Source organism: Callorhinus ursinus, unplaced genomic scaffold (assembly GCF_003265705.2).
Source record: "Callorhinus ursinus isolate GAN/ISIS: 27379988/994484 unplaced genomic scaffold, GSC_fseal_2.0 scaffold1, whole genome shotgun sequence".
NCBI classification, from domain to species: Eukaryota; Metazoa; Chordata; class Mammalia; order Carnivora; family Otariidae; genus Callorhinus; species Callorhinus ursinus.
In genome coordinates, this window is record NW_027397063.1 from 35254814 (window position 1) to 35278882 (window position 24069).

The 24069-nt window shown below is 35.5% G+C and overlaps 1 non-coding gene across 1 annotated transcript; it reads right to left on the reverse strand.

The window, feature by feature from the left end:
• Positions 1-23257: 23257 nt before the first annotated feature.
• Positions 23258-23364, reverse strand: LOC112834268 (U6 spliceosomal RNA). Its single transcript, XR_003210822.1, has one exon. It is a non-coding gene; the product is annotated as a U6 spliceosomal RNA (small nuclear RNA).
• Between the last annotated feature and the right edge of the window lie 705 nt (positions 23365-24069).

The following is a 24069-nucleotide window of genomic DNA, read 5'->3' on the forward strand; positions in this document are numbered from 1 at the left end:
ATATTGTAAGAGTGTGAACTGTTCCTCAGTTTTATGCAAATGTAGATGGTCTTGTGATACAAAGAGATGCTTTAGTTGCAAAATTATTTATATTCTCTTTTGAACAGTTGTTTCCAGTTGAAGACAAGATAGGACAAAGGGAACTACAGAGAGATAAAAGGGCATGTTCTTTATTTCATGGCAGAGAAAGGGACATCAAAAAAGAATTAAATGCCATCGCTGATGTTAATTTGGAATAACCCCAAATGTACTGATGTTGAAAAGCTTCCAAAGTAATTTGTTTCATGAGGAACAAAGATTGACACTAAATCGAGATTCTGTCTAGTGTGGGATGGTTTGTATATGTGTGTGGAATTCCCTGACACCGTACATGTTTTCAATGTCAATCTTTCTGAGAAGAGGACATGTTGAGACAGGAAATTATGAAGAAATAATACTAAGGCTAGAAAGGAATTTTTCAACATCTGCGCTATTGAGATGGGGGGTGTCCTATGCATTGTAGGGTATTTAATAGCATCCATGGCCTCTACCAACTAAAGTGCTAGTAGACCTTCCCCCACAGGTGTGACAGTCAAACATATCTCCACTCATTGTTAAAAGTTCCATGGGGAGCAAAACTGCAAGCCCATGGGGTAGAGAACCAGTGGGCAAGAGTTATCAAGAAACAGTTTCCTCTCTTTGGGCCATATGGCATTAGGGCAGGGATATGTTCACAGGCATCCTTGTGTGGAAGAAAGAGTAATATATATATACAAACAGCTGTATGAGAAGTCATTAAATGAACAATAAGAATAGGTTTGGGTCTGTTAACTTGGAAAATATGCACATAGGATGGCAGTTATGATTGTTACTCTATGCTGTACTACTCTGGGTTTTCCCCGATCCATTACTGGTGGGGGTATAACATGGTATGACCATATGACTACACTATGACCCAGCAATTCTAATCCTAAATATTTATCAAGAAAAATGAAAATTTGTCCTTAAAAATGAAGTTTACAAAAAAGTCTAGGGGCGCCTGGGTGGCTCAGTTGTTAGGCGTCTGCTTTCGGCTTGGGTCATGATCCCAGGGTCCTGGGATCGAGCCCCGCATTGGGCTCCCTGCTCAGTGGGAAACCTGCTTCTCCCTCTCCCCGTGCTTGTGTTCCTGCTGTCTCTATCTCTCTCTCTGTCAAATAAATAAATAAAATCTTTAAAAAAATGTCTATAGCAGCTCCAATCATAAAAAACAAGAACTAGAAACATCCCAGGTGTGCATCTATAAAAGAATGGATAAATAGTGATATATTTATATGATAGTTTACTACTCAGCAATAAAAAAAAGAGTATCTGCTGAGATACACCCAAAATGCATGAATATTAAAAGACATTGTATGAAAGAAGCTTTATGCAACAGAATACATAGTATATGCTTTCATTCATGTGATGTTCTGGAATAGGCAGAGCTAATAAATGGATGAAAAAAAAATTAGAACAGTGGTTGCCTCAGGGGTGGGGATTGACGGGAAAAGAACAAGGGAGCTTTCTGGAATGATAGTAATGTTCTATATCTTAATGGGGGTCAAGGTTATACCTACCAAATAGTATTGTTAGGTCACCGTAAGGTCAAAATAAAAGAGGCATGAACAATTGATCTCTAATGAAGACATGTACAGTGGAGTATTTTTGCAAGACACACTGTATTTTGAATTATATTGTAAAACATCAAAAATAAATGAATTGATGGATGGATAGATGAATACATGGAAAATATGTGATAAAGCAAGTATATTAGAATATAACAGCCAATTCTAGATGTGGAGGGCTGGTTCTTTGACTCTTAACTGGATGTCTTCAGGTGAATTCAGAAATACTTTTGAGTTTCAGTTTCCTGAAGTATTAAATAGAACCATCTTTTAAGAAGAATTATTATGAACAATTGAGGTAAGATGTGTGTGTACTTTTAACACACTATTGAGTGGTCGATATGCTTTAATTGGATCTAAGTCTCATCTGAGTTCAGGAGGGTATATATCCTCACTTCTTTGTTTCCTGGGTTTGGGCTGGAATGAAAATTACTTTATTGTGACTTTCTTGTATAAAGAGTTGAGGAACAACTGCAAATTTATCTCCTAATTGATTTCTCCTTATACTAAAAAAAAATACAGTAATCATTTGATAGTTATCTTTTTCCTCCTTTTAAATTTTTTCTAGTATTTCTAATCTCCTCTTGCCTTTCACCAATTGAAATTCTTTCCCTTGCTTGTTTGCTCTACTGGCAAATCCCCTTCCTTATTTAATAATCACTGCAATTATGCAGACCAGGGAAGCAGAGCATCTAAATAAGGCTGACTTCTCCATCAAAATAATTTTAGAAGATTTAAATATTGCTTTTAAAAAACTATCATTCAGGGGTGCCTGGGTGGCTCATTTGGTTGAATGTCTAACTCTTGGTTTTGGCTCAGGTCATGATCTCAAGGTCTTGAGATCAAGGCCCGTGTCAGGTTCTGTGCTCAGCACAGAGTCTGCTGGAGATGCTCTCTTTCCTTCTTCCTCCCCCTTCTCACTCTCTCTCTTTCAAATAAATAAATAAAATCTTTAAAAATAAATAAATAAGTAAAAATAAAAAAAAACATCATCCAGGAATAGTTATATTTGCTCTTAGCATAGAAGAGACGGTGCCTTGTGGTATGTTGAAGAAAGTAGTGCCCAGTTATCAGAGGTTTGTCTTCTGTTCTAATTATAGGTCTCCAATGATGCCCAGAGCAGGGTTTGCTACAAAAAATGTTATGCATAAATATTCTTTGAATAATGAAAAATATATTAAAAATAACCAGGGATACACTTAACAAGAAGTGTGGATGGGCACATTCACTCTGTGTGTGTGTGTGTGTGTGTGTGTGTGTGTGTGTGTGTGTGTGTATAAATGCTGCTGAGGACAAAGAAGTCATGCCATGTTTTGAATAGAAAGTGTTAACATCATCATCATCATCACCATAATAACCATCCCATTAAGTTACTCTGAGTTATCATATTTCTTATATAAACAATGGGATTGGAGATGAGTAGGGAAGTAAGTTAATAGAGAAGCATGGGAAAAAAAGAAATTTCTGAAAAGAAAATGGTAGTAAGAAAACATGTTGCCAAAATATATTAAATCACAAATTCATGGTTGTATTTTTATATGGCACATGAATGCACAAAAAGATCAATGGAAAAATGGAAATTCCACATATAATCTCAAAAGCATTAAAACATTATCTGTTTTAAAATATCATCTTAGGGGTGCCTGGGTGGCTTGGTCAGTTGAGTGTCTACCTTTGGCTCAGGTCATGATCCCAGAGTCTTGGGATCCAGCCTGCCTCAGGTTCCCTGCTCAGCAGAGAGCCTGTTTCTCCCTGTCCCTCTGCCCCTTCCCACCCCCACTTGTGCTCCCTCTCTCTCAAATAAATAAATAATCTAAAATAATTTTTAAAAAAATAATAAGAGAGTAAAATATCATCTTAATATCAGGAAAAGATACATGATTTGATAAGTGTTGGGGGATCAAACAAGTAGACATATGTAAACAAATAAACTAGAGTCCTACAACAGATTGCACTTAAAAATATTTGAAATAAAGAAAATATTTCAAAGTGAAAAATGAGTCATAAAAACACTGAAAAGGATATTTGGAGATATTTCTTTTATATTCTCAGTTTAGAAAAGACTTTCTAAATATGACATGTATTCAAAACCGTTGAGGGGCGCCTGGGTCACTCAGTTGGTTAAGCATACAACTAGAGATTTTAGCTCAGGTTATGATCTCAGGGTTGTGAGATGGAGCCTGTGTTAGGCTCTGTGCTGAGCATGGAGCCTGCTTGAGATTCTCTCTCTCCCCCCCCCCCTCTCCCCCCCCCCCCCCCCCCCCCTCCCCCCCCCCCCCCCCCCCCTCTTTCCCTAAAAAAAAAAAAAAAAAAAACCTCAAAAGCTGAAAATATGATTTCACAAGTTAAGGTATTTTAGAAGACAAAATTCCTGGAATTTATACTACAGATATACCAGCATATGTACAAAGTTAAATTCGTATAAGGAAATTTATTGCTGCATTGTTTTAAATATCAAGTGTTTAGAAACCAAATAAGTACTTATTAATAAATGTTGATTAAATAAATAATTATAAAAATTATAAAAATATAATTAATTTATAATATAATATAATTCCATAAATTGGAATATAATGCAGCTCCTGAAAAACAATGTAATTATACATAGAGTACTTTTTAAAAAGATTTTATTTATTTATTTGAGAGAGAGAGAAAGAATATATGCACAAGTGGGGGGAGGGGCAGAGGGAGGAAGAGAGGCAGACTCCCCAATGACCAGGGAGCCCAAGCCCAACTTGACTTGGGCTCCATCCCAGGGTCCTGAGAGCATGACCTGAGCCAAAGGCAGACACTTAACTGAAAGCCACCCAGGCGGCCCAAGAGTGCTTTGAAATTATTTCCAAAATATTGCAAGTGGGAAAAAAAGAGATGCAGAACAGGGTGTATTTTATGCTACCATCTGTGTCACTATGTGTTTCTGTTGATAGCAGACCTACCTACTTCAAGGCCGTGTGATCCATGCAAATAGCGTACATGTATTGTACAGTGCTAAGATTGTCTGCCATATGTCCCTATATTGAAACATGGGATAGAATCTCTCTGGAAGGATACTGAAACAGTCTTACTAGAGTCTGTCACTGGCAGGAGAAGAACCATGTAGCTTGGGGAAGGAATGGGGGGGAGATTTATTTTCCACCAACACTTTTTAGAGATTTTTCTTTTCTTTTGAGAGAGAGGGAGAGAGAGAATCTTAAGCAGTCTCCACACCCAGCACAGAGCCTGATGCAGTGCTCGATCTCACAACCCTGAGATCACAATCGGAGCTGAAATCACCACTTGGATGCTTAACCGACTGAGCCACCAAGGCATCCTTAGAGATTTTTAATTATATGTGCTATGTGTACTAATATCTATTCACAAAATAAACAAAACTAAATTTAAAAATGAATAATAAAGTATTAGTATGCAGAGTAACCTATTAGATAAGAAGTCCTGAGTTTTTGCTTTAAGTAAACGCTTTTGACTTACTATTAAATTCCTTTTAGTCGGCTCTATTTTACACTAGAGTATCTTACTTTTTCCCTTGAACACAAACATGTTGTTTGGGTCTTATTTCTGAGAATAAAGTGCACTTAAATCTAGAATGTCACTTCAGAGGTCACCATATTAAGTAAGCAATATTTCCTCCAAGTTATATGAACGATTATTTATAGTATTTGTAGTTTAATTTTAAGAAAAACATCCAAGAGAATTGCTAGTGACCTCCATATGGGTCTTGCTTCGGATGTAATTTTCTTTACTCTACTGCTGACCTGAGAATCCAGATTTTTTTTAAAGCCATGATATATTTTCTTCAAAAAATGCTATGAACTTTATCTACAGTCTAGGTTTTGAAGGTTGGTAGAAAAATGAATTGTTAATAATTTGAAACAAACTGACTTCCTTAGCACAACATACACTATAACCCAAAGTTAATGGTCTGCTCTATTACCTGTTGATCCTTTAGCTCTTCTGTTTACATAAATACATTTCCTTAAAAACTGGCATTTTCTATGGCTGAAAATAAAGCTATTTTTCTTTCCTTTTTTACTGGATAATGTTTGTTCAGCTTTGTTAATAGCAAACTCTACAGTGAAAAAAACTGTCCAGTAACCTACAATCAACTCTGTGATTTAGGGACTTGTTCCAAGTGCCATCATTCCAGAGGATGCCCTCCTGTGTCCTCCTGTGTCCATCAGTGATGGATTCAACAGAGCCAAGGTCAAAGGGCAGGAGTAAAACACTAAGGAACATTCTGTTTCAAAAAGGCATTTAGAGGATTAAGAAATGCAATGCAATAACAAATAATAAAATGAAAATCTGCTGAACACCAATGTAAACGTAATAATGAAAAAAAGAATTATCAAATATAAAGTGAATATTTTTTAACTACAAAATCATATGCAATAAAACCAGTGTTAGATCATGCAAAAAATGTATCATGAAGGAGGTAATTATATAAACAGGAGTTTTCATTTTCTGAAAACATATTTTCACAGGAATTTTGATCTCTTTAAACTTGATTAAAATTTACATTTCTCAGTGGACCTTGTGTTAATAATCATGTGGAATTTAGTGGTATTTTATCCTAAAATTTTAATTTTTAATTTCTTTATGTAATATCTGATTTTAATATAAACTTAAATTGAGTTAAAGATCATTTATTCCTAATCTGTATAAGAGAACTGATTTACTTACATATGTAAGAGACCATGTAATAATGTCATTTATCTATCACTATCCCAGAATTTTCACATATCCATACATTTAGTTATTAATGTGTGGTGTGTGTTTTATATGAGATATTTATAAAGGAATACCAATGTGTTAGGTAGGAAATACAGGAGAAACCTAAGACAAGAGTTGTCTATTCATGTCCTATACCGTTTTACTTCTGAGCTTCGGTGCAGAAATTTCTTGACCAGTAAAAGAATAATTCTCTTATATATTGTGGATGTTAAAAATATATTTTTCTAGGCCGTTATGCATCTCTCTATGAGTTACATAAGAAGTTTTAGATATAGTGATAGAAAGTAATTACAGAAAAATATTTTTATCACTAGATAAGTTAGTTACAATATGGTATTTGCCTACAGTGTAATACTATGTGGCATTATGAAATAATTAATTGGAGGTACACAAAGCAACATGAATAGATTTCACAAGCATAGCTCTGTTTATTAAAAATAAGAAATGGAAAGATATTTAACATAACTTGTGTAAATTAAACATACACATAAATCTGTGTTACTTTTTTTTTTTAAAGATTTTATTTATTTATTTGAGAGAGAGAGAATGAGAGACAGAGAGCATGAGAGGGAAGAGGGTCAGAGGGAGAAGCAGACTCTGCCGAGCGGGGAGCCCGATGTGGGACTCGATCCCCGGACTCCAGGATCATGACCTGAGCCGAAAGCAGTCGCTTAACCAACTGAGCCACCCAGGCGCCCTGTGTTACTTTTTAATCAAAGACAACCATAAAAGCAATCATAGCTGTATTGGAAGGACATGCATTTAATATACTAGAAAACGTTCCCAAGAGAGTGAAGAAAATGGGAATGTGAATAAAGTATAAAGTGAAAAATACTAAAATAAAGCAACAGAATGTTCTTGCATTATACCAGCTAATAATGCTTTCATGACATGACTCAAGGGATAAAGACAATAAATTATTGTAAAACTGGCCTTCTGAAAAATGAAACATACATGGAGTATGGCTCCAGTTTGAAGGTTATACTTTAATAGAATTAGTAAGAGATGCATATGACCATCTATTGGCTTTATGTAGAAAATGACGAGTACCATATCAAAATACATGGATTCATACATTCTTCATACATTCTGTTGACAAATGCTTATTGAGTGTCCATCATGGTCTAAGATTCAGCAGAGAACAGATTGGTCAAGGTTGCTGCTGTAGTGAGACAGTGAAGAAACAAATAATGAAAACCTATATTATGTAGAGGTACCACCCTAGATAGATAATGAAAATAGCATGAGAGACAGAGTGAGTAGTTTCTTTAGATTGGGTAGTTAGGGAAGGTCTCTTGAAAGAGATGACTTTAAGCTTAGATTCCCGTGATGAAGGGAAACCAGCCATACAGATCTGGGGAAAATAACTCCAGGTAAGTAGAAAGTAGAAAGGATCTTGGCACATTTGAAAACCTGAAGCCTCATGGACCAAGAAAAGGAAAGACCAGTAAGAGTTCTGAGAGATAGAGAGGGAGTAAACACCTACATTTTATTGCGAAGCTAAGCGATTTTTTTTTTAACCTAAGTGGGATTGCGAACTACTGGAAGTGGTTAAGCAGAGGAGTGGGATGATCCTCTGACTGATACTTGTAAAAGGTCAGTATGGCTATTGTTGAGAATGGATTGTGTTGAGACAGGTGATAGTAAGGAGATTAATAGATTGTAGAAGTAGAAGAGGACACACAATGCCTCACCCAGCTCTTTGTCCCTCTTTTAGCCAGACTTTCTAGAAGTTCTAACAGCCATCATTAGTATTTCCTTTCATAAAACTAAGTCACAGGGCCACATCTAACTTTAAGAGATTAGAAACTGTAATCTTTTACTTGGACAATTGGCATTCTTTTAAAAAAAATCAAGTAATACTATAATCAAGGAAGATGGAAAAAATAGATAATAAGTAGGGAACAATTCAACATCTGCCATGGAAGGAAAGACAGTCCAGTTTGGGAAATATGGTTTGGGGTGAAGTTCTAGAACATAATAAAGTCTCATATCAGGAAACAGGAAATAGAACCCAAACTGCTACTGAGAAGCTGCATATTCTTTATAAAAATTAAGCATCACCAGGTAGCAGGTAGTGAAGAAGTAAGGATATTTGATTTGCATTCTGGACAACTGGATTCCAGTCAAGGTTGTCATTATTTTGTTGTGTGACCATCAACATGTACTTCACTTTCTGAGCTTCAGATATATCATATCCACTATAGTGTACTCTTGGAGTAGGAGCCTCCCAGGCCACATAAGAGTGAGGGTAAGGAGGTAGATAAGAAAGTGAACACAAAGTATAATTCTAGGCCTCCTGCCCAGTTTCAACCAAGCAATTACACTCGTATTGGTTTTATATAATTGAATCAATGGAAGTTTTCATCCAAATAAAAAATTTGACAGCATCAAATATTTCTAAGTCCCTTTGAACTATAACATTCTATGATCCTAGAATGTTCCAGTGGGTACGTATATGGCTAAATACTTGTCATAACCGAGAGAAAAGAATATGGCCCAGTGGTTTCCACTCCCAGGGACAGATACATAGTAACTGCACACAAATAGCAAAAGCTAAAAAACAATGTAAATAAAAAAACCCCCATATTTTGGATTTTTATATAAGAACAACATTATATTAACAAAATAACTATTTTTTTTTCCATCTGGGAGGGTTTTTTATCCATACCTAATGTTATGTTTACTGACTTCAAATATTGTTTGAATTTAAAATATATAATTTTCTCAGACCTCCACAGAATGTGAACTTCACAAATATTAGATATTTTTATCTCAAAAATTAACTGATTAACTTTATTATTAAAGAATGTATCTAATTTCATATAAGTTAAATGTCTCTTAATGAACAGTAGAACACATATGCTCTGGCACACAAATTTAGGAAATTGTAAGGATTGTTAAGTATATTTACTTTGGATTTTAAGATCGTTTTATTTTGCATAAACTGAATATGTAAATGATGATAATCAGGTAAACAACAGAATATAGACTCGGTAAAAACTTCAAGCAGATTTGGGTCCAGATGCTACTTTTAAATTTTTTATGATACCTACATACAACAATCTAAATTCACACTTCAGAAAAAAAAAAGTTTGAGAACTTTCAAGAGAATAAGTATTTCTAACAAATCATAAAATAGCAAGGCCCTCACAAAATAACTCTAGAACTAGAGAACAAGAATGCTCAGAGTATTATGCATGCCATTTAACTGTTAGTGTTGCTTTTTGGCTTTTATTAAAGAAAACAAAAAGTACTGGAGGCATTTTAAAATTGCTTCTATGTTCAACCATACTTATTTAATTAGTATTCAGGTTCTTCACTGAAAAGTAAAAAAAATGATTGAAGAAGAGGTGCTTTATATATTAAAGAGAGAAAATGTTGAATTTCTATCTCATCACACTAATGCCAGAAGCATTAAAAAACTTCTATTGGGACTGATACTTACAATGATTTTAACATTTTATTGAGTACATAATGCATTCAAGGTATTAGCTTAAGTAATCTGTATACATTATCTCCTTTCATACTCAAAAGAATATGATTCAGTAATTTGATATGTCTAAATGTACAATTTATTTTATGCTTCATACATCATTACATCAGGCATTTCCAGTAAGAAAACTTTCATATACCATCTGTTGTTTTTTGCAGTGACCAAAAATATACAAATATCATAAATAAACCAAAGATAGATGAATGAATTTCACTGTATGGAAAACTCCCTATAGCAAATGTAGTTTTAGATTTTAAGCTTATAAACATTTTCACATACTTGATTCCATATAATAATCACAAGAACATGGAAATCAAGGCAGTACCACTATACATTAATTTTTTATATAAATAAACTTAGATTAAAGAATTCATGGCACACCTAAGTTAACGCTAATAATGACAGGTATTTCTTGAACAAGTCCTCTCTCTCCATTTTTAGTATTAGTTTCATCATGATACATTTGTAAATTGCGGTAGAGATGTCTACATTTAAGATGTTATTCAATGAGATACTCTTGAAATATGACTTATATTTATTATATATCCATTTCTTCTTGGAAATACACTTTTTTTGTTTCTTTTTGTATTATTCTATCAGTTGAGGTAAGTTGTAACAAAATACAAATTTAAGACATCCGGAAAAAGGAACAAGCAAATTGCCACTCTGCTGAAGGCTGCCATGTCTTTTGGAAAAATAAAATAAAATAAAATAGATGTCTGAACTGAAATTTCCAAACAAAACACATTTAAAGGATGTGGATTTATAGACTAGCAAAAAAATGCAACCATTACTTTCATTTTTATAACTACTATTAGTAATTTCTCAAGTCAAATCTCTCACATATGATTATACTTTGTTATTTTGATTGTTATATATTATGTAATTATTACATTACATGTTATAACATATATTAAATATATATTAAACATGCTGATATCAAAGACATATTTAGTAGGAAACTTTAGAATTTTTAGGATTATTATTTGTGCTTTTTTTAAGATAATTTTTGAGCATTAAAATACAATTATTTGAAATATTTTTTAAAATATTGAGAATTTTGAATCAAAATATTTTAATTATCTAAATCTTAAACATAGATCTAGAATGTTATTAATAAATAATATAAAACATATTAGTTGAATTAGTGCAACTCTAAAATTTATGAACACTGTACACTTTATCAATTTTAGACTGACTTCATAGAATCAATTTATTACAAAAAGGCTGTGTTGCAGTTGTTAATTTTAATAATTCTCATCACTGAATTATAGATGATATGGTGATTCATTAGGATATATCTTAAAAAGATTTTATTTGCATAATCAGCCAATATATTCATATGTTGACTGATTATGCAAATAAAATCTATATAAATATTTTAAATATTATAAATATTCTAAGTGAATTCTACAACCAACTTGGGGCTTGAGTTCACGGCCCCAAGATGAAGAGTCCCATGCTTTACTGACTGGGCCAGCCAGGCACCAAAAAATATATTTTTTTAAGTGCCAAAATAAATCCTAAGATTTTATCACTTAAAAAAATATCCTCTTGGGATGTATATTTCCAGGGTCTTATACATTACTCTACCATAAATATCAAAAGTGAGGTATTTGACTGTACTCTTAACATGTGGGCATTTATTTCTTCTCCAGAATGGAAGATTATATAAAATTATTTCAAATGTTGTACATTATTCTATGATTCCAAGAAGCAATCCTTTATGGAGTTTCACATAGAATTCAAATTGACATTAACAACTCACTACAGAATGATTAGCTTTCATAAAGCATGCTAAAAGTTTGAATATTTTATGATTTACTGATCTAGATGTTCAATTACCCTGTCTTTTCTGGGACATTACCAGAACCTATTGTGCTTACTAAAAGTTCATTTCAGAATTTTATTGATATGTCATGGAAAAAGCCATCGGAGTCTCTGCTAAACTTCATAACCTTAATAGATAAACATTTAATATTTTTTTCCAGCATTCACAATTTTTAACAAGTTTCTGTGGTAGGAAACAATGATTTTTATAAGACTGCCTGGCAATAATTCTTTGAATAAAAAATATTGTTGTAACAGTTTCAGTAAGTTTAAAAATTTTTCAATGCATCTGTAAAATGAAATTCAGATAAGTGTTATTTATTTTCTATTTTATGAAGCCTTCCTCTGTGCTTCACAGGGAGTGAGAACTTAACTTTGAACCTTACACTACCAAAAAGTGTTTCCGCACTTCAAGTAATTTCTTATTTTTTAATTTATAAATAACATTTATAAAAATTTAGAAGTTTCAAAATAGTTTTATTAATTTCAGACAAAAATTTCAAATGCTTTATCAATTGAAATAAATACTAATAAAGTACTTTCATTTTATCTCATTTCTGACATTTACACAAAAGATACTAAGGAAAACTGAATTATGATATAGTAATTTGGTTTCATACCTATCTTAAATTTGTCTGGTTCAAAGTAGCATCTGGCTGGTAGTTCATGAAACATTACTTTCCAATTTCCCTCTCAAATACTAACATGAATATTTTTAAGGCAAAAACTCATAATACTAAAAATTAAAATTTACTGCAATAACATATAATCTGAAGGATTTTAATACAATTGTATGAGATTGTGGGACGCCTGGGTGGCTCAGTTGCTTAAGCGACTGCCTTCAGCTCAGGTCATGGTCCTGGAGTCCCGGGATCGAGTCCCACACCGGGCTCCCTGCTCAGTGGGGAATCTGCTTCTCCCTCTCCTGCTCCCCTTTCTCATGCGCTTTCTCTCTCTTTCATTCTCTCTCTCAAATAAGTAAAAAAATCTTTAAAAAAAAACACAATTGTATGAGATTGTTTAAACTCACGTGTTATGTAGGTTTCACAAAGTGCAACTGACTATGTAAAAATGTTAGCAAAATACTTTATCCTTCCCATGTTATGAATAGTTGAGTTTATTAGTAGGAATTATTTGTGGGTCACAGTTATTCAGGAATGCAAGATATTTACCAATCGGAAACAGGGTATATTTCCCTTATACTTCCAAATATTTCTCAAACAAACAAACAAACAAAAAAAACAAATTGACTATTCTGTTCAATGTAGGTACCAAAACAGAAATTATGAACAGGGAGAAGGAAAGTTCATGCCCAAGAAGTGGCCTAGTACTATGGTAGGGTACTTTAGATGTGTCATTACGTGTGGGCACATAAATGTTTAGTTCTAAGACTTTTCTTAAACAATGGTGCCTAGGGCTAGCAATATTGACCAGATGCATTTTCAGTGATTTCTTTCCATAACAAAGATACAGAAAGAAAGAGCATTGCTCCATCCTTTACAACAACAACAAAGCTGGAAAACTAAAAATACACAACCTTTATTTTACCATCAAAAACCAAGGTCTCAAGAAAAATAAGTTATCCTGACTCTGGGGAGATATCAACAGAACTTGCTAGAAGTGACAAATAATTGCTCAAGGCTAAGTGCAGGCCAACAAGAGAATATAGAAACATTGGCGATCAAATATGCAAAGGAAATCTGTACTCATTTGTAGGTTCTTATTTATGAACTTTATTTAAATATTCACAAAAAATAGGCATAAGTCCAGAGAAAGCATCCCTTATGAAAGAGGCCTGGGGTAGAAAAAGAGTAACAACCACAGAAAGGTACAAAAATAGTTCAGCTTCTTCTCCCTTATAAAACAAAAGCCTTAACTGGTAACAAAAATAGACAAAGACATTAAAAGAAAAGAATACCATAGATAAATATCCCTCATGAAAATAGAAAGATCATCAACAAAATATTAGCACACGGAATCCAGAAATATAGAAAAAGAGTAATATATCACCACAAATTGGGTGAGCCAAGGCTGTTTCAACATTTAAATTGTTTCAACAATTAAATTAATTTATCATAAGACTCTAAAGAAGAAAAACAATTTTCTCATAGAGACAAGACAAAATTTATCATCTACTCATGACAAAATGAAAGGAAACTACAAAAACAAACAGTTACAATGCTAAATAGTTCCTCTCTGTAACTTGGTACAAGATAAAGATGTTTTCTCTTAACATCCCATTCAACATCATACTGGAAGTCCTAGCCAGGGCAACAAGTAACAAAACAAAGCAAAACAAAACAAAACAGGAAAGAAAGAAATGAAAACAAATGAGAATAGGAGAAAAAAAATAAAGTATCTCACTGTCTCTATTTACAGATGACATCATTGTCTACATTTTAAAAAAATCAACAAAAATACCAAAAAAACTCTTAAATTTAATAAGTGATTTTAGGAAGATTGCAGGAAATCATATCAATATGAAAATATCAATTGTATTTCCATATACTAGAAATAAACAGTGCTAACTGTAATACCAGCACCAAAAAAAGGTGAAATTCTTAGGTATAAATATAAAAAATATTGCAGGTTCTTTACATTGAAAATTATACAGTACTTGTGAAGGAAATCCTAGATAAAAGGGAAGCTAAATAAACGGAGAACTATATCTTGTTCATGAGTTGAAGCCTCAAAATTATTAAGAGATCAATCCCCTCATTTGATCTATAGACTCATTATACTCCCAAACAATATCCCAGCATAAATTTTGTAGCTATTGACAAGCTCTTCCTAAAATTTATATGGGAAAGTAAAGATACCAGAGTAGCTAAAACAAAAGAATATATTTGAAGGATTTGTGCTGCCTTTTTTCATGACTTAATAAAAAGCTACATTAAGACAATGTAGTATTAGTGAACAGATAAACACATAGATCAATGGCACATAAGAAAGAATCCAGTGACAGACCACACAAATATGTTGAGATTTTTGACAAAGCCATAACGTTAGGAACATTTGGATAACCACATGCAAAAAGTAATATTAAAAAATCTTGACCCATATCCTGTACCCTAGACAAAAACTTATTCCAAATGGATCAGTCTTAAATGTAAAACAAAAAATGCAGATCTCTACCTAGAAATGTAGGATAAATTTTTTATTACAATGTGTTAAGGACAGAGTTATTTTCTTTATCAAAAGATTTTATTTATTTATTTGAGTCAGAGAGAGCACATGAGCAGTGGGGAGGCAGAGGGAGAGGGAGAAACAGACTCCCCACTGAGGGGGGGTGCTGATGTGGGGCTCGATCCCAGGACCGTGAGAACATGACCAGAGTCAAAGGCAGAGGCTTAACTGACTGAACCACCCAGGCACCCCAAAGACAGAATTCCTCGATGTGTTTACAACAAAGCACAAAGATATTTGCAAATCACGTAGTGACAAATAAGTTGTATTCCTAAAAAATCTCAAAACTCCACCATAAAAGAGCAAATATCTAATTAGAAAGGATAAAAAATTTGGATAAACAGTTAAACAAGATACACAGATAAGCACATAAGAAAAAACTCAATGAATTAGCTATTAGGAAAAGGTCATTAAAACTACAATGTGATATTATCACACACCTATCAGAAATGACTTTTTCAAAGGCTGAAAATAGTTAAGTGTTGGTGAGGTTATAGATCCTACATTACTAGTAGAAATGCAAAATAAAAACAGACACTTTTGGGGGCACTTGGGTGGCTCATTCATTGCGCGTCTGCCTTCGGCTCAGGTCATGGTCCCAGGGTCCTGGGATCAAGCCCCACGTCGGGCTCCCTACTCCGCGGGAAGCCTGCTTCTCCCTCTCCCACTCCCCCGGCTTGTGTTCCCTCTCTCGCTGTGTCTCTCTCTGTCAAATAAATAAAATCTTTACAAAAAAAAAATAGACACTTTATAAATTGCTTGGCAGTTTTTGTAAAATTAAATACGTACTTAACATATACCCCAGCAATCACACTTCTAGTTATTTGTGCCAAAAGTAAAAATTTACATTCACACTAAAACTTGTATAGTAGTGTTTATAGAATCATTATTCATAATTTGAACAAATGGAAACAATCCAAATGTCCTTCATTCCATGAATGGATAAACAAAATGGCAGTATATCTATCCATATGACAGAATACCACTCATAAATAAAAAGAAATGAACTATACACAAAACAGAGTTGAATTTTAAATACATTTTACTGAGTGAAAGAAGCAAGACTCAAAAGGCTATAAACTAGATGATTCCACTTATATAGCATTATATAAAATCCAAAATGGTAGAAATGAGAACAGATTAATAGTTGCCAGCAGTTTGGGGATGGTAGGAAATGTTGACTAAACAGTTGGCAAAAGGAAATATTTTCAGGCAATGGCATTCTTCTGAAACTTGAATGATGCTTCTAAGGTGCAGAAGATAATGGTTTGGCCAAGCATTTTGCTATGAAGTAACCAGGTCAAAGCTTTTCTGCTTGTAATATCAAAATATTTTATCCCTAACTCCTTGCACCAGTCACTAAAACTAAGACCTTGTTTCAGGTTTTGGTACCAATATTTTATTTATTGAATTAAGTTTAACTGCAAATATACAGAAAGCATCCTAAGATATAAGTTGTTTAAGGGAGATGGACATTTATTTCTAACTCTCATGACAACAAATTTGTATGTAACGGCATATAGGACTGATGGAATGGAAATATTTTTCATCAGAGATCAAAACTCTCATCTTTTGATTCCACCATCTATAGTTTCTGTTTCCAGTCTCAATTTCAACATGTGATATTCTGTGTTGGACCACCAGTCTTCATGCCCAAATCCCAATTCTAGGTCAAAAACATAAAGTAGTTGAAGACCGAAGCAAGCAAATGAAAGTATGCTGAAGCAGCATTTTAGTGTGAGTTAAGAGTAAACAAAGGTTTTAAATTCTGAGGAAATCAACAATTCATATGACTTGGTGGAAATGGAGCTTATTGAAAATCCTTCAATAAGAAGTGCTTGCAATTTACCACAGGGGAGCCAGAAATCTGGTCTTTCCAAAGATTGCTTGAAGTAGATGCTAACAGCTGAAGATGTGTGCAAAAGGAGTTCCTGTGTTTATGGGTTTATGTCCTATAAATGTCACCAGAAAACAGCTCTTAGGTGACTCCTGTTCACCTGCTTTGCCTGAATATTGTCCTGGACTCAGAGGATAGGAGGGAGGCCTGGTGGCAAAGGTGAAACACGCAGGTGTCCTTCCTCACATCCTGGGTCTGTCTGCTGGACTGCACGATCTGTGTCTTTGGCTCCGCATGAAGGAGATCCGCCCCATCGGAGAGCTGTGGGGAGGGACAGACAGTCCTTCCTCCTCTAGTTTCTGTGGAGAGGAGAACATTCCTACATCGGGGGTAAAGCCCTCTAGTTTCCTTTTCTTACTCCAACTTTACCAGTGTAGAAGGAATAGCTTAACATGTTCACTTTAGGCTCTAAAGGGAAACATTGTGAGAAATAATTGTTGTTGCTATTGTTTTAGTATGGTCATTTTTTAAAAAGATTTTATTTATTTATTTGACAGATAGACACAGAGAGAGAGGGAACACAAGCACGGGGTGGGGGTGGGAGAGGGAGAAGCAGGCTTCCCGCGGAGCAGGGAGCCTGATGCGGGGCTCGATCCCAGGATCCCGGGATCATGACCTGAGCCGAAGGCAGACGCTTAATGACTGAGCCACCCAGGAGTCCCAATATGGTCATTTTTGTTATTACTATTATTACTACCCATTATTCTATTACATGATAATTAGTATTACAGTCTCTTTAGAAAGCACATATTCTTTAGAGAGAGCTACACGAAAAATCTTTGCCCATGAGAAGCCGAAGGTGTCCGATTCTGCCGGTGACTAAGGTAAGAAGTCTTTCTAATCCAGACATAAAGTCTGAGCCTGTCCCTTTAGCCATAACGTAAAGCCACCGTTCCAAATTAGCGTTAGTTGCAACACTGCCATCTGTTCATCTCCCGTATCTTAACCTTTTCAACTTGTTCCAAGTATGAGCATGAAAACTGTTTTATTTATCGTTCTTTAAAACTCCCACACGCTTGCTGCCTGTAACATGCCCTTATAATAGATGACGTGTATAGAGTTGCAAGCCAGAGTCATGTTTAATAGTTAAAATGAACTCTTAACACCTTAGTGAGATGCTGCATCTTGCATGGACTTTGGATTCTGACAGGTACTTCAGCTCAGGGCCCACCAATAAGAGAAAATCAAATTTTGTCAGTTCCAGGGTACCCACAATAAATAATCACTAGCAGCTTGGACCGGACTCAGAAAATGTTAGAGGGCCCTGTAGGGAAGCAAGCAGATTGCAACGGAGAAAAATTTAACCTGCGATTGAAGACCAGGTGCAGAAAGAGACAGCAGGGGATACAGCTGTGCATTTAAGACCCTCTCTTCTGTGACCTGGGCCTTTATTTTGTCTTGCTTCATTAGCCTAGGCAGAGTCACTTTTCCAGCCCCCACAGCTGCACATGAGGAGTCCTGGGCACGAGCAGTCAGGACGGTGGTTGCCGTGCTCCCACGCTTCCCTCTGGTTTGTTATCTGTGATTAACAGGAATGTGGATTTCCATATTTCTGACTCCACGATGGAAAACCGACAACGGCGGCAATTAACTCCCTCTTCTCCTTCTTTTAGGTAACAACTCAATCCTCTTCCTTTGACGCAACATGTGTTAGAAAATGACAGAGGAAAAAAAAATCTCAAATTGACCAGAGAAAACAAAGTGTAGCTGCCGTGAGGAAGCTGAAGGCTTTTCCTTTACACCCTCTCTCCTCTACTTGGTTTCTTTTTTTGACTAGTCCTGTCCATGATGTATGCCTTTCTTTTTCCTTCGGTTGAAATCCCTGGCAGTTGTCTCACTATATTTATAAACACCCCTATTGCATTTGGCATGCTATCCATCATTTTCCACCGCTCCTGTCCTGTCTCCTGTTTGCTGCTAGCTTCTGTGTCTTAGTGGACTCCTCGGACCTCTCATGTGGGCCGAAGATTCTTAGCACTCAGCTCGCTCTACAGGATAGATGCTCCCTACAGACAGGAACATAATAACAACAATAATAACAACATCACCACAACTAGAACAAAAAAATTAAGTATCTTTTTAGAAACTGAAGCTGCTGCTAACATTATCCAAGCTTATTACCTGTCACTTAAATGATCGCAATCATTTCCCCCCCCCTTAAAATGTATTGAGAACTTTAACTTTTCCTGCTTCCTTGTATATCTAGCTTATGCTGTAAGCCTTTCTTCTTTCTTTCTTCTTTCTTTCTTTCTTTCTTTCTTTCTTTCTTTCTTTCTTTCTTTCTTTCTTTCTTTCTTTCTTTCTTTCTTTCTTTCTTTCTCTCTCTCTCTCTCTCTTTTTCTCTTTTTCTCTCTTTCTTTCTTTCTTTCTTTCTTTCTTTCTTTCTTTCTTTCTTTCTTTCTTTCTTCTTTCTTTCTTTCTTTCTTTCTTTCTTTCTTCTCTTTCTTTGATTTTTACTTACTTATTTGAGAGAGCAAGCAGGGGGGAGAGGCAAAGGGAGAAGCAGGCTCATCTATAGCCTCCTTTCTCCCATTAGTCAAAATCTGACCCAGAGAATATTAATTACCCCACACTTTACTTTCAAGTCTTTCATTCATAGATGCTAGATGAGCCTGAGAGTTTCTTGTGCCCCAACAGAAATAGCCGAGTCTTGGAGTAAGAGCACAGAAGCTCTATCACGTTGGTTGTGTCCACATGCTACTTGAAAAATTACCTTTCCAGGTGAAATTCCCAAGAACAGGATCTGAGATAGGGATTCTGGTGCAGACGGAGGGACTGTTCTTCAGTATAAACCTTTAGGTTATGGAATAGAGCCGGTTAGAGAAGGGGAAGGAGATGAGAGTGAGGGAGTCTTTTTTTTTTTTTTAGGATTTTATTTATATTTCAGAGACAGACACAGCAAGAGAGGGAACACAAGCAGGGGGAGTGGGAGAGGGAGAAGCAGGCTTCCCGCTGAGCAGGGAGCCTGACACAGGGCTCGATCCCAGAACCCTGGGATCATGACCTGATCCGAAAGGAGATGCTTAACGACTGAGCCACCCGGGGGCCCCAAGAGTGATGGAGTCTTAGCCTTAGACTGACCCACAAGGAGAAGACCACAGTTCCTCCCTCCCCTTGAGGCAAGAGAGTTAGACTTTTTACCCCATGTATCCATCCATCATTGGCAATAGGCTGTCCTGGGAGGAATGGAGGGGATACATTCCCAGTTTAGGTGGTTCCCATCAGCTGAGAAAAATAATCAGGAGAAGCCTTTAGGAGCTACTACTCATAACAGCTGGGAGACATCAATCAGGACATATTCGCTCAGTAAATTGCACCTAGGAGTACCTGCTCCAAGGGACCCTTCTGCTACCCTCCATCCCACAGCACAAACTGTTGCTAGGTATCTCTTGTTTCTTTTAGGACAGTTCCAGCCCAGAAAGCAGGGCAAGAACATGCACAGTAAGTAAGGCCTAAACTGAATCTAGATCAGATCATTATTCTACAAGATCACCTGAAGCTGTTCATGTCATTTCAAGGCATCTGTAACCTGATGCTGGGAGAAACAGCCACACATGCTTATTGAAAATATATGATTTGGTGAATGCTACTATATCATGAGAGAAAACCAATTAGTTAATAAAAAGGAAATAAAATCCAGGAATATAATATGCAGAGTGGTATTGGTATTACCCCAATAGACACCTTGATAGTGGAAACATGGTAAATATGTTGACTGGCTTAATGTGCTACGTTATAAGTAAGCTTTTTGTTTTTTGGGTTTTTCTCACAGAAAAATGTAACACCACCAAATAGTAAATATTTCTCTGACTCTCTCCCCTTTGTACCCTCTTCTCCTTTCCAATAACTTTAATTCATTCTCTCAACTGCTCCAAAGGCTGGAGACTCTCCTGCCTAGAACATTTCATATGTAATCCCCCCTCTGTCTTCTGCAAAGCACCTCAAGTTCTAATCATTTCCATCTCTCTTACTTTCTTTCAAAATAATTGCCCTATATGTCTTTTAACCTGGACACAAACTTAACTATCGTTTCCTTTGAATGGCTCAGATTAATTAAAAATTTACCCTATGTCTCAATAGCTGCCTTCACTTTTTTTTTTTTAATGTAAAGTTATGTGGGGAGAGAGTTTAAGTCAGAGACCCCCCCCAGCCCCCAACAGCCCCAACACCACAATGCTTACTGGTTGGGCCTACCCTCGAAAAGGTTTTTTTTTTTTTCTTCCCCTAATGTTATGGGCCTTATTTGAGAGTTTTAACCTTATAAGAAAAGTACATTCACATCCTAATATCACATTCCTGACACTAAGAAATAAATAGTACAGTTTAAGAATTATTTTAAACTTACATTTAGCACTGGTTTCCAAATACCAATATAAGAATTTCTATATGCAGATCAAATGAGCCTTTAAAAGTAAACTTTCTCCTATCTTCCTGACAGGAGGTAGTTTTGTAACTTGGAGCAAGGTACCTGCCAAAGTTAGACTCTGATCCTCCCACGGAAATTGAGAGATAGGAGCACAATTTTCCTTGATTACATTTCAAAGAGATGGCTCCCAGGTCCTTGCGATAGACAGGCCCGGGTTGTAAAACTTGCAAGAAGCTTTTAAAAGAGATTTGCATCTCTAAGAGGCAATGAAAGGATTTACAATTACAAGTTTTCTGAAGTATATGCTCTAAGAAAAGGCAGTTCAGGGGCTTAGGGCCAGGGAGAAGCCTGTCTATTTCGGCAAGCTGAGGGGAACGTCTAAGCTATCTTGGTTGGAATTCTCACTTTCTTCATATTTCTACTCAAATGTCATTCGCCTATTTCACTTTCCCTGTTTCACTTTCCCTGGGCTAGGGAATGATCTGATCTAGATTCAGTTTAGGCCTTACTTACTGTGCATGTTCTTGCCCTGCTTTCTGGGCTGACTCTCTACAAAACAAACCTTCCCCGGCTCCCAGCATCCCCTGTCCCCATTCTCTCCCTGGAAAATATCACCATCTGAAACATTATATATTTACTTTGTGTCAGCTATCTATTGCTACAGAATGCAGCATAGCCAACAGAAAACAGAAAACTCCAGAAGCATACAATAAAGGGGATGTAGAGAGCATTATTTATTTATTTATTTATTTATTTATTTATTTATTTATATTTATTTATTTATTTTAGATTTTATTCATCCATTCAGAAGAGACAGAGAGAGACAGGCAGAGGGAGAAGCAGGCTCTCCGCCGAGCAGGGAGCCCGATGCGGGACTTGATCCGAGGCCCCTGGGATCACGACCCGAGCTGAAGGCAGACGCCCAACGACTGAGCCACCCAGGCGCCCTAGAGAGCATTATTTATTAGCCTCCCCATCGATCGCTGATGATGAAGTGATTAAGATAGATACTGTCTGTGTCTTCAAAGAACTTACCCGTTTTTATGTGTAGGATGTTTTCTGAAGCCCTACATATCTTAAAAACATCCTTATTTTGTTTTCACATATAAAAGAGAATTGAATGATAATACAGTTGGTGGATAAATTGTTACTGCCCCTCCCTTGTCATTTGAAATGATCATTTAGATTTTGATGCTTTGTTGATAATTAGCCTGGATATTTATAAATCTTTTTCCCCTTCCCCATTTCAGCCTCTGCTTTATCTCAGGAAAATTTAAGCCCTTGGTTTTTCCTTCTGTTACAACTGATCATTTTATTTGTTCTTTTAATTTTTTATTCAAGTATAATTAACATACAGAGTTATATTAGCTTCAGGCATAAAATATAAATGATTCAACAATTCTATGCATTTCTCAGTGCTCATGAGGATAAGTGTACTCTTAATCACCATCGCCTATCTCACCCCTCCCCCGCCCACCTCCCATCTGGTAACCACCAGTTTGTTCTCTGTATTTAAGTTTGGCTTTTTTGTTTGTTTCCTTTTTCTCTTTGTTTATTTGTTTTCTTTCGGGGCAGCTGTGTGGCTCAGTCATTAAGCGTCTGCCTTCAGGTCAGGTCAGGTCATGATCCCAGGGTCCTGGGATTAAGCCCCCCTGCATTGGGCTCTCTGCTCAGCGGGAGGCCTGCTTCTCCCTCTCCCACCCCCCCTGCTTGTGTTCCCTCTCTCACTGTCTCTCTGTCTATCAAATAAATAAATAAAATCTTAAAAAAAAATTTAAAAAAATATTTTTCTTTCATAAATTTCACATATGAGTGAAATCATATGGTATTTGTCTTTCTCTGACTGACTTATTTCACTTAGCATTATACCCTCTAGGTCCATCCATATAATTGCAAATGGCAAGATTTCATTCTTTTTTATGACTGAGTCATATAATATATGTGTGTGTGTATATCCCATCTTCATCCATCCATCTGTTGATGGACACTTGGGCTGTTTCCATATCTTGGCCATTGTAAGTAACACTGCAATAAATAGAAGAGGACATATATCTTCTTGAGTTAGTGTTTTTCTTTTCTTTGGATAAATATCTGGTAATTACTGGATCATATGAAAATTCTATTTTTAGAAAAATTTGGAACACTTCATGAATTTGCATGTCATCCTTGTGCAAGGACCATGCTAATGTTCTCTGCATTGTTCCAATTTTAGAATATGTGCTGCTGAAGCAAGCACTGTTGTTTTCTTTTTAAAAATTCTTTACCCAACAAGAAATGTTTGAGCTGCATTGTTTCCCTACATATTGGTCACATTCTCTCTTAGCTTTCATCTTTAGTCTCCCTTTCTTCTGTACTCTGGGAGAATTTCGCTTACCGTCACTGATTTAATTTTATTTTTTAATTTAATTTTCCATAGCAGTAATTCTCCTTATTACTGTATCCATTTTTTTTATCTGTTAGTCCATTATTGAAGTTTATTTTTTCCTTTGCACTGTTTTTTAAAATTTTGGACTGTTTTCTTTTCAGTATAAACTGTCCCTCCTCACCCTTCTGCCAAGGCATTATATAACTTCCTAATTAAGCTTATACTATAATAACTTCCTAATTAAGCTTATACTAAAGGTTCTCTTCTCTTTTCTTTCTTTTTTTTTTAAAAAATAAGTTCTATACAAAATTCAACAGATGTTCATAGCTGCTGGTGGTAATAGTGGTATTACTTTTTTTTATTGGTTCATTATGTTTTGGAAGAGGGAACTTTTGTGATTCAGCTTTATCATTTTCAATGAGAATTCATCAAACTGTAATTTATTCTTTGGTCATTTAACTTTTATGATTACAGATTAAGTTTTGTCACTGCCAAACTCAGTGACTTCTCATTACACAGTAATGGATTTCAATCCAAATCTCCTTCTAAATAAATCTATAATATTTAGATTATAGA